This window comes from Physella acuta, unplaced genomic scaffold (assembly GCF_028476545.2).
Source record: "Physella acuta isolate Inbredline_101_S28 unplaced genomic scaffold, ASM2847654v3 ptg000206l, whole genome shotgun sequence".
In the NCBI taxonomy this organism is placed as follows: domain Eukaryota; kingdom Metazoa; phylum Mollusca; class Gastropoda; family Physidae; genus Physella; species Physella acuta.
The window spans coordinates 718,059-736,265 of NW_026731725.1; the positions used below are offsets into that span (position 1 = coordinate 718,059).

Consider the following 18,207-nt stretch of genomic DNA (forward strand, 5'->3'; position numbering starts at 1 on the left):
TCTGGGGTCTCTGACAGGAAGCAATGCAATTTTTCTCCATAAAAATAAAAGCCAGATGCAATTTGACACTGTTCGTACGAGAGTCATAAAATTTTGGGTAGTTGGTGAAAAGGGTTTCGAGAAAGAAAAAAATTCTTAAGTGTGGCACCCTGGGAGGGTTCGATTTTTTCTAATTATACGATTATGAGCTCAGAATCCAGAGGGGAATCCAGAGGGGCTATCTCATCAATTGCGGTCATAGGTAATACTAGATTCAGCAGAGGCGCAGCGAGGGGGGCGGGGGGTACATATGTCCCCGGGCGCCAACCCTAGGGGCGCCAAAATGGTTGGAAAAATTTAAAAGCTAATTTTAGCTATAGTTTTGCATAATAAATATTTAAAAAATACGGGAATGGGGCACCAAATTGAAAGTTTGTCTCCGGCGGGAGTGGGGGGGGGGCGCCAAATTGAAAATTTGTCCCCAGGCGCCAGGAATGGTGCTACGCCTCTGAGATTCAGTGATAAAACTACACCAGGTTCATCCGCCAGCTCCCCGGCGGTTGAGTGGCCCAGAGCAGCCAAGACCCAACTCGGGCGACACTACGGTTTAGATGGGCTACTATAAATGTTCACTAAGTAGAATAATGAGCGCCCGCCGGCGCCCTGGCAGTTGGCGACAGCGAGCGCCCCGGGCTCTACAGAGAGTGCCTCCTTAAAGAGCACCCTACAATAGGGACACGGTGGCACACGACATTTTATAATTAAACCGAATTAGGGGCGCCCCTGCGGAAATATAACCAGTGGCTCCCTGGAGCGCCAAGGGACGCGTCTCTAACACACGGGCGGTCGCCAATGTGTTTTCTACCTCACTATTACAGAGGTTGATTAACGTACACTCAATGCAGTGAGCCTTGGTGCGTCTAGGCGGCAGTGTGGACAAACCCGCGCCCCAAAAACGAATATGTGGGTTTGTTTGTTTAAGCATTATCAAAGATTTCATTCGTTTGTCATTCAAATTTGAGAAGTTAATGCTAATACCCCTGTGGTGGTTTCTACGAAAAAAAATTCGATTTGGTGGCGCCCTGGCAGGGTTCCATTTAGCTCCCCGGGTTTTCCCGTGAGTACTACGGTACCTTTGTTCGTTTTAATAATTGCGAAACGCTATGAATATGATGGGCTACTATAATCGCTCACTATACCGAGTGAGGCGCCTTCCTACCTAGGCCCACCTACCTACATACCTAACTCCCTGCCTACGTACCTACCTATCTACTAACCTGCCTGCGCTGCTGCCGGCCTACCTACTTTCCTACCTACCGTTATTCCTGCCAAACTGCTTTCCTTCCACCCCGCCTGTCTACACACCTCACATCCTACTTACACACACACATATCTTCGTATGTATATATGTATGTGTTAGTGTGCTCTAGGACTATGTATTTTTACATTTTTGTTGTTACGTAGAACTATTCAGTATAAAGGAGTTTCCTTTTTTTTGACGTTGTAACTGCCGCTAAAATATTCTTTTTTGTATGTGTGCATAAAATAGTGTAGGTTTATTAACAAAAGTAAATTTTAGTATGTATTTAAGTGTATATAATCATTTTCGTCAAGCCAATGTGTTCATAATCTTAAATTTAAAAAACCATGAAACTCGATAGCCAAATATTTAGAATGAGAATAATTGCTATTTAACCAGTAACACCTATTCTAATTATTGTTATAATATTTTTTTTAAATAAATATACACAGAGATAGATTGTTTTCTTATATAATTTATTTAAAAAGTCAACTGTATTTCATAACGAAAATTAACACAAAATACATTCGAATAGAAACTGTCAAGGGAGACTACTCTAATATTTGTAGGAATAATAGCTTTTATTTTGAGTTTTTTTAATTATTAGAAGAAAAGTTAATCATGTAGGTTCTATAAAAGATTACCTTGCATTTAAAAAAAAAGATATTCGATAGGTTTAGAATGAGAAATAGTCAAAATTATTTATTATATTCATTAGTTGTTTTTTTAATAATATAGTACAAAGACCTGTTTTAATTTTTTTTTTTAAATCTTATTTTAATTAATAAATTATAAATGAAAATCGAGGATCTATATTTTTAAAAAAATAGTTTAACTGTCCCTAAACAATTGTATCAATCGCTGAGAAATTAAGGATTAATAATTACGTTTAACGCTTTATTAATTAAACGAGTTGAATTATTTCCGTTTTGATAAACTCTCTCTCTCTTTATAACTACTAACGCTTGATCATTGAGTTTCTTAAGAGAAAAATACAGGAGAGCGGTAGTTATCATTGACTCTGTCATTGATAATTTCATTGAGTCTTTCATAGAAAATAGTGTTTGATCGGCTGCTCTCTCTCTCTCTCTCTCTCTCTCACTCACTCGTTCTATCTTTCTCTCAATGCATATATATATATATATATATATATATATATATATATATATATATATATATATATATATATATATATATATATATATATATATATATTAACTACGGCGGTAATGTAAGTTGTTATACACAATTTACAGAATGGAAAGTGGGTTTGCGAGCGTGTGCATGTCAAGTTTGACTTCAAGCAGTTTTTGTCATTCATTTTTTTTTAAAGTTCGGGCTCAACAGCGGTAATTTTTTAACAAACTTTATACATACTACATATTTTTAATACAATGTTGACACTTTCGTTTGATTTAAGACAATTTTATTATTACACTTATAATATACAATAATCTTTCTTAAAAATTGTAAATAACGTCATTTACTTGAGTTTTTTCCTGAGAAGAATTTAAAAGTTTATATATATATATATATATATATATATATATATATATATATATATATATATATATATATATATATATATATATATATATATATATATATATACATATATATACATATATATATATATATATGTATATATGTATATATATATATATATATATATATATATATATATATATATATATATATATATATATATATATATATATATATGTATATATATATATATATATATATATATATATATATATATATATATATATATATATATATATATACATATATATGTGTGTGTGTGTATGTATATGATGACACAAGGTTACGTCGGATAGGTCAAGTTGATAGATGTTAGCAGAAACACACTGTATCTAGAGAGACCAATAAAAATGCAGGAGCTGACCGGTCACGTGGTACGGTCAGCTGACCACTGAAGCGTGGGTCTCCAGTTAGGCCAGAGTTGGTGTTAGGAATCGGTTAGGGACGGTCGAGATTTGTAGAGCTATGTAGAGAGTTGATAATTAGCTAGCAAAAAGAGTCAGAGTTAGATAGAGAAATGTAGTTAGGTAGAGACGGTCGGTCATGTAGAGCTAGGGAACAGATAGATATAAGTGGTAGTAGTACAGCGTAGATTAGTTAGATATGAAGTTAATTATGTAATTCTTTTTATAAAGAACGTAATACGTTGACTTGAAATTGTGTGTTGGATTTTCATCATCTTCAAAAACCCACCCTCACAACTGGCGGAAGATCCATCCATTAATTTCCCCCCACAATGTACAATCAAATATTAATTAAGTTGTTGAGACACGCACACACAAAAAATGGTGACGAAATACTATTTTAAACACAGATTTCCATAAACCAAACCTTCGTAAAGACGTTGGAACACGGAATGGACTGGTATTGATGTCGTGAGAGGAAATGATTTTTCAAATGCAAATGACGTGCATTTTTTTTTCTTGTAACTTATAATATTTTCATTTTTACAGACACATTATATTTTGTATAATGTATAAAGTTTCCATTTCAAACCTGACGGTCCATGGAGCAAGTGAAGTAGAAGTTACTTGTTTCTGGGACCTCGGCATAATAATATGAAGAGATAGTGTGGTCAGCACTATGCCCGGCCGCTTTTACTTTCCTTAACGTGAGTTAGTACTCATCTGAGTTCGGTGGACTTAGGGACGGTCTATTGACTTGAACCCGGATTTGAACTCGAGACTTACGGGTTAGCAGTTCAGCTCTTGTATAATGTATGGTATTGGTATTTTTCCATTTATATATGACTAGCCATCGGTACCGTTTCACGTGAATTATAGGCCTATATATTTTAAAATGTTGTACTTGTTTGAGAAAAATAAATTATAAAATAGTTATTGGTCAAAACGCAATGTGCTTTATTATACGCTGGACGATATTAGTGACAAAGCAAAGAAATAACTAATTAGCTAAAATTCCAACACATTTAACATAACACAGGCACACACTGATTAAGTGACTTAAATGAGTCCGTTAAAAACTTGGCTATTCAATGGTATTCTTCTTGTTTATAAAGTAATTTATTTTTATTAGTTTTTAAGTATAGATCTATAGATTTAAGTGAAATAGTTCATTTTTTCATCGGTAACCATACCATATTAAATGCACTCGCATTCTAGTTTTTCCGTAGATCTAGTCTAGATCTAGAATCTCTAGATCTAGAATACAAATAGATAAATTAAATTTTATAAGTTTAGTTCGAGAAAATTGGTTTGTATACATTTCATAGCGTACGTAGGTCTAAATCAAATTTTAATGAAATAGTTCATTTCTTTATATTCTAAAATCGGATGATGACGCCATGAGTTTTGTGCACTTTCCTTAGTGTAAACAATTGGCATGTGACGTCTTTGTTTCATGCGTTCTTTTTCATAATTATAAACACTTTTTCATTTGCATAATAAAAACTTTTTTCTACATTCGAATATGCCTTTATTTTTATTTTTTTCTTCTTTAAATAAAATTTTGTTTATACATTTAAAACATCTATCATATTATTTTCATTAAAAGTCCGTATCAAGTTCTCCATATATCGCTGAAGATTCTGATGTGATTTCCTGCGAAAATATTTTGTGGACAGAGAGAGAGAGAAGTGCGCACATGGTCTTTTATATATTAGGATACATTTGCTGTTTAAATTATGGTCTTTTAAATTAATAATGCTAAAAAAAGCATTTATTTTTTTTTTAAAAACTTAATGAACATACGAGGCATTATATGTTTGATTTTTCTTGGAAAATAACTTTAGTTAATTTACAAACATTTGTTGGAAATGGGGAAAGTTATATTTTGTATACACACATACACACATCCTCTTTCTCTCGCACACACACACGCAACACGCCCACGCCCACAACAAAAGAGTAATTTACATTTAATTTAAATAAAAACAATTTCAATAAAATAGGCAATTTTTTTTTTATTTGCAAGACCATTCTTTGAATTTTCCCTGAAAATATTTGTGCTGACAAAATATTTGTGTTGATTTATTTTGTCTACCTTGTTTATAAAATAAAACGATTAAGATTTATTATAATGATCTTCATAAAACGGTGTCGTCATTTTAAAATTATGTAAACTAATAATTAAAACGTGAAAAAATATTCAATTGAATTAGACTTTTGGTTTTGGTATGTTTTTTATATGATTGACCAGATATTTTAAAACTGTGTTAATCGAGTGCATGCTTTAGGTAGAAGTAAATAATTTCTGTATTGTTTGAAAACATTGACGATTAAATGGTCGGCAAAGTCGGGTATGAAATCTTATGGTTATCGACCCGAAATTTTGAGTCCAGATATACGAGGCTGATTAGCTGGTGACCAGTGTTTCTTCCAGACTTTTTTCTCCATAGGTTTGGGGGAGGGCACTTTAAATTTTTGGGTGGAGGGAGGGGGGCGGAAAAAAATTCCCGGGGTGGGGGACGGACAAAAATTCCCGGGGTGGGGGGCGGTAGACTTTCTTCCGGGAAGGGGGCTATTGCCCCTCTCCCGAAGAGATGCCTGGAAGAAACGCTGCTGGCGACAACATCACAACGTAACATCACATATTTTTGAACCTCCTCCAGTCTAGCTAACCGAACCATTTAATCCGTACCTAACTCCTACTTGATCCAACTTACTCTTATCCCGCCCCAACATCAGCTCAACTGCAGCTTTATTGACGTAATCAATATGAGCCATGCTAATCTCTAAAGCATATATGTCTAACATACGAGCTAAGTCTTACTAAACAGGGTGTTAGTTTATTATCCCGCTTTGATTAATCCCGTTAGTCTCGATTGTTAACGGTAAAATTGTATATTTGTACCGTGATAGTAGTAAAACCTGTAAATTCAACCGGTAGGAGGGTCTGTGCCGCTTCTCTACCGGGAATATAGTACAACAGTTACTGATATTAAAATAATAACGCTAATAATCTAGAAGGTTATTAATAAATTTATTACAAATTTTGTTTTGCGTATGTGATGTCTTAAGTATAAACTTTCATTACACATATAGAGTTTACATAACTTAAAAGCTTGAGACTTCCAACGCATACACATGCGCTCGCCTTGTCTGTGAAATAGCAGTTGTGAGTTGAATGATTGGTTCCCGACCTAGGACGCTGTAAATAGATGGCATGGCCTACTAAATATTGCTAACATAAACACATAACTAGAGTTACATGTGTAGGATAGAACAATGTTGTGGGATATAGTAATGAGAGGTACTCATTCAATACAACTCAAGTTGAGGGAAAATTACAACAATATAGATAATAGTAAAATTACATCAAATGCAGACAATAAAACATATGACACTTAAGGTCGATATTATAGATTTCTAGTATATTTAAAATAATCAAATACCTTCTGTTAAGAAGCGATAACTGCTGATTTCTTGGACGCTTATACCCAGGGTGAGGGTTAGCGTGCAGGTGTGCTGAGCAAGGGCAGTGGTCGGGGTAGAAAGACCGAGTTAATCGGTTACCGGCCCTATTATCGCACCAGCGACGGGCCTGTCCCATAAGCCTTTTCGGCATGGGATGAGTCACAATGTAGATCTAGCGACTGAACAGTCTAACGGGGGGGGGGGGGGGGAGGAGGGCGGGAGAAAGAGAGGGGAGGAAGAGGCGGAGCACTGGATGGCGGTAGAATAACATTACCGTCACATCGATTATATTCTTTGATTAAAGAGATTATTATCATTATAGAAATATTTTTAATTTGTTAGAGTCGAACACGTCAGCGAATTCTAAATAGCGAAAATAACATTCTATATTAATTAAGTCGTGCGCGATGAACAACGTGTCATATGAGAATAACACTCTCTTAATTAATACATGAGTCGTATTCTTTTCAGAAACTCGTGTTATTGCACAGTTTTACAGATGTAAACATAGTTTTCTACTATAGAATTCCGTCGCTTGTTTTTTTTTTCGATATTTATACTATACGAGCTGACCCGCGACGTAGCATACGCCGCTATTAAGTTTAATTCCTATCTTTCAGAAATTCACAATTTGTGAATTCGAAACTTCCAATGCTGTGACTGAAAAGATTATGCTTTAAAACACTATCTATAGCTTGGGAAGGACGATTATCCTCACTCTCACTTTCAACTCCTCAATCCCCCTCCCCCCGCTTCAGTGACAGCAGTCGTCCGCGACGACAGTTTACAGACGACAATGAAAAGAGCAAGTAGAATGTTATTACCTCCCCTTAATTTCAAATCGTTCAATAACTAAATTACCTGCCCATAATAGCCGTCACTAAGATTGTAAACAGCTAACCAGACAGGTGGGGGTGCGGGTGGTAGCGATATGGTCTGTTGAGCTTACGTCTTGGTGGTGTCTCGAATGGTCCCCACGTAGAGAATTACATATAAGACGTATAAATAAACAAGAACACACAATTTTTTATAAGAACAGTCTTATCCAATTAATACACAGGAAAGAACACAAGCAGTATTGCGTCTCATCTACCCCTTATACATACCATTACGCTCACAAAACGACACATAACAACCCTATATGGTAACAAAGTCATACAGCGCTTAAAACGAAAAACAATAAAAGGAAATCAGTTAATACAGATTTGGCTTGGTAAAGATAATGGTCGAATCGATGTGGCCGAACGAAACTTGATGTAACTAATACTAAACTCATGTGAGAAAGTATGAGTTAATTTCAGAAAAAAAAACAATAATTTAATCTTATCCCTCTAAAATATAGTATATTCGTTTAGGCTTACTGTTATGATGCATGTTTGACGAGGGAAATGGGTGCGCATGATTGATGGTGCGGCCGTATATTGAACGAGTGAGTGTGTGACGCGGTACGCAAGAAAGTGACGTTTTAGTGTGAGTTCGTTGTTGTCAGGGAAGAAGCTTGAAGTTAGTCTTGTTCGTGGTATGTTAGGGTTAGGTTGTCCAGTCTTAGTATCGTTTGTTCAAGCTGTCCGATGTCCATTTCTTATTGTGCAATAAATGGAATTAGTAACCAATGTCATTCTGTCAAATCATTAGTAAGCGTTGATGTCGTCGTGTCTCAAGATATACTATAGCATAGCTAAACATAACCAAATGGTAGTGATATGGAAATAGGGTATTGAATCAAGTAGTTCTACCCTCTCACTGCATAACTGTGGTATACATATTGTTACGTACCCCCTTCTCTAATCCTTTCGAACTAGTCAGGGGATCGTAAACAAGAAGAAGAAAAAATAAAAATAAATAAAAGCCAACTTCAGTAATCTCTATTTATTCGCCACAAAATACAACATCTAACATTAACCCGCCACCACATGGAACACAATAGGAAGAATACACAACTATCTACAACTAAAGTACTTAGTACGACTACCCTACTTGTCCCTAACCGTCTAGCCTAGCCTAAGTCTAAAACATGTCGTGGCTTTCCACTAGCTCACAGAGACGACCCCATGTCTGTCTCCCCTAAACCTAGCTATCCGAGACGTCCGTCCGTCTCCGTGTGTGTGTCCCGAGTGTCTGTGAGTGTCCGTGTGAGTGTCCCCCTAGTCTCCGGTCTACCCTCCTAAAGTACTCAAGTCGTCCCTCGCTAGTGTGGGAACCTTGTTAATCGAGCCTGACCCCCAGGTCAGGTCAGGTCAGGTCAGGACATGACCGTCCATCTCGGCCCTGTGCGATCTGGAAGGTTTTCCCAGCCGTAAATCACGAGTTCTTGGCCACGTTAATAGCTCGGACCCCAAGACACCAGGTATGCACCGCCCACAGCGTGGTAACCAATCCGGTGTGGCCGTCACGGCCCAAAGGTTCTCACGGCCTATGCTGGCCAGTGCATTAACATGCCTAAGCATTTCATTTTAATTACCTGGCCCTCCTCGATGGGACCAAACCCAGGTAAAGATCACTTGGGTTCGTAACAATATACAACCCAGTTATAACATGGTGGAGCAGTATTAACGTGAAACAGCTATAACAGAATGAAGACAACTCAAGCAGTATAACAGCATGAAGTAGTATTGCAAGGCCAAGTAACTTAAAAGCACTTAGAAGCTAGTTGGCGGAAATAACATCTAGAATCTAGTCAGAAAACGCTATCAGTGTCTAATCAGTCAAGTTCCATCGACATAATTTTCGGACGGACTATGTCTCAGTGATGTATTGACTGTTATTGTGAAAACCGTGTGTAAAGATCACAGCGTGAAAACCCATGTTGCAGACTCGTGTGTGAAGACCCGTGCTAAGAAGACCCGTGTTTGAAGACATATGTATGAAGACCAGTTCTAAGAAGACACGTGCTCTGATGACCTATGCCGTTATGACCCGTGCTGTGAGAAACCGTGTTGGGAGGACCCATGCCATGAAGAACCGTGTGGGGAGAACATGTGATGACCGTGCTGTGAGGACCTTGACGTGAAGACCGTGCTGAGAGAACCTGTGTTGTGAAGGACAAGGGGATCTGTGTGGGAAGTGTGTGTTGTGTGATGAAGCCGACGATGATGCCCAAGTTCTGCAAATTAGATAAGTAGTACCTCTTCATATATTTTTTAAGTAGTAGGCATGTACATTTTTTTTTCTATTACGTCTTAGTGAAAAAAAATTGTAGTGGTTAAGCAGGGGCTGTAGGTATTATGAGCCCATTGCTGTGTTATGCTGATGAGGGTTGTAGTATAATAAGTAAGACATAAGTATTAGTGATAATTGATATTGTTATAGTTAATGTAGACACGCCGGTTTGAGGGCGGTGTTATTTTGTTGACAAGATGATGTCACTATGATCTGGATTTGATTTATTATAATAATATGATTTTCAATTTATTATATCTGATGATATGTTATCCTATGAGGTTTGTTTTCTTAGCGTAAGGAACCCAGTAGATTAGGATAATGTTGTTTAATGATAATTTGGTGTCGTCACCCGGCCAGCAGGGGGATAGTTCGTTGGTCGGTTGCTTCATCGGTAGTTAGTTGATTTCAAGACTGAGGATGCAGTCAGATTTTTTTTGTGGGTAGCTCGAGGATGTACCGATTACCTGGTAATGGATTTAAGGGTTCTAGGGAAAATATTCCTCTATGTGATATCGTATTTGGTTACTGAAAATGTTAAGAATTATTATTGGTACATGTCATTGTAACAGGAGATGAATATATGCAGGTGATAAAGTGATTTATGAAATTTGATGTGGTTCCTTAATTACTTAGCACTAGATTAACACGTGAGATGTGATTTATTGTATAAATAATGTAGCGTAATTAACAGAAGAGGTACTACATTAGATTAAGTTTAATACATTAGATTAGAGAGACTATGTTAGATAATGATAACCGATTAGTAGTGACATGTTGTTTTCCCCTAGAAATAATTTCTTTTCAGTGGAACTGATGGGATGTTTTAGGTCTATAATATGATCGACATTGTATGGAATCCTGGCCTTTACGTGAAGTGTGATTGTATACTCAACTGGTGATCTGAGACGTATGCTTTGCAGAATCGTCAAAATATGTTTGTGCGCGCGGTGACATGAACTGAACTGGAACTTCAAGAATTAGTTAAAATTGTTTAGCTTTTAAGGTCTATGTGTGAAAGCTACCATAGTTGCTATTGTTAGGTAAAACAGAATGTTGTATTATTGAAGTAATAAAAAAAAAGCTAAAGTGATTAGCTTGAAGGGGAGGGGGGTAATGTTATGATGCATGTTTGACTAGGGCAATGGGTGCGCATGATTGATGGTGCGGCCGTATATTGAACGAGTGAGTGTGTGACGCGGTACGCAAGAAAGTGACGTTTTAGTGTGAGTTCGTTGTTGTCAGGGAAGAATCTTGAAGTTAGTCTTGTTCGTGGTATGTTAGGGTTAGGTTGTCCAGTCTTAGTATCGTTTGTTCAAGCTGTCCGATGTCCATTTCTTATTGTGCAATAAATGGAATTAGTAACCAATGTCATTCTGTCAAATCATTAGTAAGCGTGATGTCGTCGTGTCTCAAGATATACTATAGCATAGCTAAACATAACCAAATGGTAGTGATATGGAAATAGGGTATTGAATCAAGTTTTTCTACCCTTTCACTGCATAACTGTGGTATACATATACAACCCAGTTATAACACTTACATAGTAACAGGGACGTTTACAATAGGTAACATCTTTAATTACATTGTGAGGAGGGAATTATTCAAACTGATTGGATTCAGTTAGCAGGATATATTTACTTCAATGTCTATCAGTAAATGATTAAGGAGGGGGTGGGGTGCTGAGAGGGATGCAGCCGGCGACCCCTGATGTTTTGGGGGCTCTAAATTTACTGCTTAATTGTTGGTTTTCATTACAAAAACAAATGTTTCATTGTATGAATCACAAGCTTCAATTTCATATATATATATATATATATATATATATATATATATATATATATATATATATATATATATATATATATATATATATATATATATATATATATTCCAAACAAATGTCAGTTCGGGGTCCCGTTCAAGCTGAATCCTCTGTCACTATTTTAGTCCCCATGACGTCTATTTTAATCACAAATTAACAATCCTGAACTAATCTGCAACAACATGTTATTTGATATCTGTATTAAGGTAAAAGATGTTATAAAAAATGAGGGATTCCATGTAACACGATACGGGTAATAGCTCGATTCTTTAGCAGGCTGGATTGGGCAAAGGCGAGACAGAAGTAGTTCAGGGTTGGGAAACGAAGCGCAGGGATACGGACGGTGGGCGATAGTTGGCAGGCGTGAGGATGAGGAATATTCGTGTCTGGTAGTTGGTGTTTTGATTGACAACATTTTCGTCTTAGAAATGATATTGGTAATAAAAGGAATGCGATTAATATTAGGTCTTTTCATCTTTTTTTTCAGCCAACATTGCTCTAAATACGATTGGATGTTAAGACACTAGTTGTATCGTAACATAACAGCGTGGTCGGAAAGTAGTTAAAGACTAACTGAAACGTCGCGAGTTTGGGTCCCGGGACTATGTTTTCCCATGCTTTTTGTTCTATCGCTCACTGACTTGAGGGGAGAGAATTAAGGGTAAAAAAAGGTAGTATAAGGTGGGCAGTGTGTAGGCCTGTATAGAAGAATGTAAGCCGTCACTCTGTCACTCTGTTTTTGGATTGTTCTTGGATTATTATTATTCTAATATAGATCATTGTTGAATGTTTCAAACCCCAAAGATGTGTAAATACGTATACATAATAAAGTTATACGTTCATCAAGAAGTGAACTGTTAAGTAAATATTATGAATCCACAATAACAATGCTATGAACCACACATAAGTAATGTTAGAGAACCCAACAAAGATATAATCCGCCACTGATTTAAGATCGTTTAATGGACACCATCTGTAAAACCAAAGCATTATATCATCACTAGATGCCACGTAACTTGCCACGTAGATATAACCGAGGCTATTTAATCTTAGAAAGACGACCCATTTACACATTAGTCAAGCAGCCATTTTCTTCAACAGTCAACATCTTTACAGAAGAAAAGCATACACTTGGAATAGTCATTTAACTATATATCATCTTAAAAGTAAGTTAAATGTAAAGTTGATGTATGAAATATAATTGTAGAAATTTAGGCTATACTTTTTAAATAACGTAATTATGCTGTTTATTTTATTTGTTATTTTTTGTTTTTTAGGACATTCTTGAGGAAGTAAACATTATGAAACTCCAAATTTTGGTTGTTTTATATTTGACAAATTTACATTGCTGGACGGGTGTAGATGGAGCAAATGAAACACTATTTTTAGACGGCGTGGATGACAAGACCATTACAAATTTTCAAAGCAGATCTTCTGAAGCAGTAAGTAGTGGTTTTTTGTATTATTTTAAATTTGAATTTTTAAGTTATTTTACCTATTTTAAATTTTGTTCGACATAGTAATTAAACAAAATACTCTCTCTCTCTCTCTCTCTCTCTCTTTCTCTCTCTCTCTGTCTCTCTCTCTCTCTCTGTATATATATATATATATATATATATATATATATATATATATATATTCTATGCACTATATAATTAAAAGAAATTACAAAATAGCGGAAATCGACACAAATAAGAGAGCATACTACTATCGCACTTTGATTTAAGTAGTCAAAAGGTCGACCACTTACACATACTGCTTGAGACTGATTATTTTTTAAATGCATATTTTACAAATCACATAATTACGCTGAAAACATTTGTGTCTAAGAAATGTAAAGAAATGTACATATTTGTATTACAGTACAAGCTGCCATATGTTAGAGAAATTCGTTTTCCGATGTATTCAGGAAAAGTGATATCTATCGAAGGAAATACGTCAGGAAGTGCTACAGAGTTAGTTTCATCATACTTAACATTTAAGTTTGTGTGAGGTCTTCATGTTTTTTACAAGAAGCCTAAAAGAATGGTTTTGTAACAGTTTTTCTGGGGGTTCTTTATATTTTTATGTATTTTCTCGCATTTAACATTTATAAGCCTACTTATTGATATTGAATTCAAATTGCGTTATTTTTCGTTTTTATTTTAAATTTTTTTTAATTTTAATTTTGAAACACGTACTTGATTACAGAATATATGAAAATTGTCTTGACATAAGTATCTAGTTAAAGTATAACTGTAATGAAATATGCGAAGCGTATCTAGATTTCAGCTTACGTTTTAGATTACTAATTAACAAAGTAAATCATATTTGAAAATATACATGGGAGCTTTAAGCTTTGAAGCAGTGTTTGTTTTAATTGGCTTCTAATTTGAATTTGTACATTATTACGTATTTTCTTACAGCTTCAGCGCTCGCCTCTGCCGAACAGATTCATGTGGTAGCGAAGTGCCCCTAGGGCTGCGATTTGAATTCAAAGAAAATAAATTGATTAGGTCTTCCAATAATGCTAGCGCATTAAATAGTGAGGAAAATTATGGAAGTCTACCGATCAAATCTGGAACGGAGTTTAAGTTAGACATCATAATTACCGACTCAATATTTAAGGTACAAAGCTTATTTAATATTTGATGAAACAAGGGGTTTAAATGGAAAAATCGAGTTTATTAAAGATAGATGTTTTAAAATATAGAAATATTTTTTTTAAGATTTGTTAGACAATATATGTGTTCTCTTCTGCAAATAAAGTAATTAAGGATGTTTCAATACGATAACCATTTAAATAATAAATAAACCGGGAGCGATCTCCACTAAGCTTTCTAGAATATTCCAAAATAACACTACGGGGGATTGCACATCTGGATATAGATAATATTTTAAATCCATTTTTAATTACTTAAACTGTTTATGTTTCTGTTGATTACTCTACTTTTTAAGTTTGTGTATCTATTGCAGTGACACTATCAATTGATCGACACTTATAAACCTTGATGTATTATTTATTTTATTTTTAAAAGCATACTTATCCAAGGTTTAATTAATTGAGCTATATATATATATATATATATATATATATATATATATATATATATATATAAAACATATTCAATTCCAAAGTTAGATTTGTACGCGAATCGTAGTGTGCACAATCAAAGAGTTTGTTTCAACATCATAAAATGAGGATCAATGATATGTTTTTCAGATTGTGTTGAACGGAGAAGTGTTTGTTACTTATCCAAACAAAATGCCCATCGCCAATATCAAATACATTCATGTCTCTGGTCAGGTTGTAGTTAACTGGATTCTCTACTCAGTACGTTCTCTACACGGTTATTTAATAGGAAAAACGTTAACGTATAATCATACATATAAAATGGAACAAATTGAGTTTTTTTTAAATGATCACATTAAAATATACGTTTAATTGGGTTTTCACACATATTACAATGATGTTTATAGAACGTCGCAAGTTTTATATAACACACAAATTTAACAAACCTTTAAGAATCAGTTTACTGTGTTCAAAGTACATTTTCACTATATATTTGACTTTTTAAGTATAGTCTATTACTCAAAATAAAATTGAAAATACATAATTAATAATTTTTATCACAGATTAACGACCCGGTAAGTATTAACACATGCTTTAATTTTTACATGCTTTTTAGAAACTTAAGTTCAAAATGTGTTGTTTGATTTTTAAAAAAAGTAAGGTTACGCTATTTAAATGAACTTATTGTTTTCTTTTTTCAATATATTGAACTTTTCTAGTTAAGAAATTTCAAAATATATACAAAATAAGACAATCAATTAAAATTTATTTTTAATTATACTTCATTTTAGACAAGTCCAGTAAAGATTGAAAGACAACCGAGTGGTGAAAAAATTGTGATCTACGGATACCGAAATGCAAATGTCACACAGTACAACACTTTCTTAAATAGTTAATCGCTACCGATCATTAATAATATTTAATATGATTATATATATCTATATATATCTATATATATCTATATATATCTATATATATCTATATATATATATATATATATATATATATATATATCTATATATATATATATATATATATATATATATATATATATATATATATATATATATATATATATATATATATATATTCTCATTAATGGACTACACAATAATTATTTATAACACGAAATTTGCAAAATGGATGTTTAATAATACGGTCGTTTTGTATATTTGTTCTAATCGCATTCAACAATATAAATTTGCTACGTTTACTGTAAGATTTGATGTATGTAAAACATAAAACGATATAGTTGTCGCAAATGATTTAAAACAAACACAATTTTAGTGCATATAACGATAGATATGTATCTATATGCTATATGTTAAATGCGATATATTGACCCTATTAAGAAGCTCTATCATTGGAACATGCAAGACCAACATTGTAGTTACATATCATATTATATTTAAAGTTAAGATAAGTATAGAATTATAATATTCACTAAAGAGATAATCTAGTGCACTTAATGGTCGCTTTTCAAAATTGTGATTATTTACGTATCTCCAATCGTAATGTAAAGCATACTATTAGGGTTAGTTATAAGGGTGGTTTTCAAGTGTTATTATATATATATATATATATATATATATATATATATATATATATATATATATATATATATATATATATATATATATATACATATATATATATATATACATATATATATATACATATATATAGGTATTGACGGGTATTAACAAGTAAATGACTTTTAGTTCATTTCTATCCTTATCGAATTTTCGCACATTTTCTAATAAAGACCTTGAAGTTTGTAACACTGTGTCGTTTATAAATACATTTCCAACGTTGCATGTAACGAATTATGTTAGAGAAAAACAAGTTTGAAATCGCCATTTTTGAAAGAGTTTAAGCCATTATTTTTGTTTTCAAAAGAATCACGTTGGTTCAATTTGGAAGTTAAATTTTAAAAAAAAATGGTATAAAAAATAAAAGTAAAAACTTGGACAAAGCTACTTTAATGAAAAAAAATACCTATAAATGTATATTGGGTTATTATACCATTTTTATAGTCTAGCCTATCGGTTAAATTCATATACGTAATTTTTAAGTATCTCATTTAAATACTATTGATGTCTCTTAAAATAAACTTTATATTCACAGGTTTGGAATAAACATTCGATGCCCACTGGTAAATAACACTGGAGATATAGCCACACACCTAGTAGCTTTTTTTAAGACAGGAACAAAGGCCAAAACAGTACTTGTCGATCATTTTAAAACTGGAAAATGGGTTAAATCAGCTACGTATGAAAAGTTTGACAAACCTAATGAGCAGTTTTGTTTGGAATTTTTAACATACACAAATTCAACCACGGTAATTTCTAAATTGTATACACAATTGATGTTAAATTATCAGTCTATAGATTGGAACTTTGTTTAGTGTAATAATTTTACTTTACGAAATTAAAAACAGTTGATGATTTTTACATTCAGGTAACAGTGAACAACAACTTCATTGAAACCAGGCAACACGGATTGAGTTGTTATGACAGCCTGGAGTTTCTCAAAGACTTCAAGGTAGAACGTTTGCTGATGTCATGAGAGGTTCTAAACAATACAGTTAATTGCATTTTATTTCTGTCATGTATTGAATTATTAATTAAAGTTTAAAATAATTCTGCAATACGATGTTAGATGTTACACCTTTATACAAAGATTTTATCGATTATAATGGTAATATTTTTATCTTTAGCAATATTCCCGATACTCTCAACAAATTGTAATTGTGATTATTGATATTTTTTATATCTGTGTTATAATATTGTGAGCTAGAATAAGTAGTATATGACATGTATCATTCATATATATATATATATATATATATATATATATATATATATATATATATATATATATATATATATATATATATATATAAAGCAATGTAAGTATGTGTGTATGTCAAAGATTGGAGAAGAACAGCACAGTGAGGTTTTTCCAAAAAATAAGTTTTAATTTCGCAAAGGCAGCGACCTGGGAGGGTGCGATTCTTCTCTATTTATGATATATTAAAAAATATAGGATGCGGTTCGACAACATTTATCAGAGTGCCATAAAACTTTAATGAGTTGATAAATACTCCCGAGAAGATTTCTGAAGGGGGGGGGAGGGGGGGGGGATTTAATTTCACACGGGCGGCCACCGACAGGATGTGACTTGGCTTTCTGGTCTTTTCCATGATATCCATGGCGACTACGTTCGTTCTAAACAGTGTGATAGACAATGGATAAGATGGGGCGTTACAAACACTCACTAAATCGAATCAAGCGTATCCGCCGGTGGCCTGGTAGGGTGCAATTTGGCTGCGAAGAAATAAACGTCAATTTCGTCCCCCAAGGTCTCACAAGTAGTATATTAGGTCACTTTTGATTATTATTTTTGGCGCAGGTGGATGTGGGAAGGCGCAAAGGTTATATAGTAAAATACTCGGAGGCGCAGCCAGGCG

General features: G+C 33.9%; 2 long non-coding RNA genes across 2 annotated transcripts; both read left to right on the forward strand.

Moving 5' to 3' along the window:
* The first annotated feature begins 12,759 nt into the window (after positions 1-12,759).
* Positions 12,760-13,641, forward strand: LOC131937300 (uncharacterized). Its single transcript, XR_009386198.1, has 3 exons — positions 12,760-12,849; positions 12,961-13,125; positions 13,547-13,641. It is a non-coding gene; the product is annotated as an uncharacterized LOC131937300 (long non-coding RNA).
* A 1,884-nt stretch (positions 13,642-15,525) lies between these two features.
* Positions 15,526-17,308, forward strand: LOC131937301 (uncharacterized). Its single transcript, XR_009386199.1, has 3 exons — positions 15,526-15,606; positions 16,863-17,076; positions 17,196-17,308. It is a non-coding gene; the product is annotated as an uncharacterized LOC131937301 (long non-coding RNA).
* Positions 17,309-18,207: the final 899 nt, after the last annotated feature.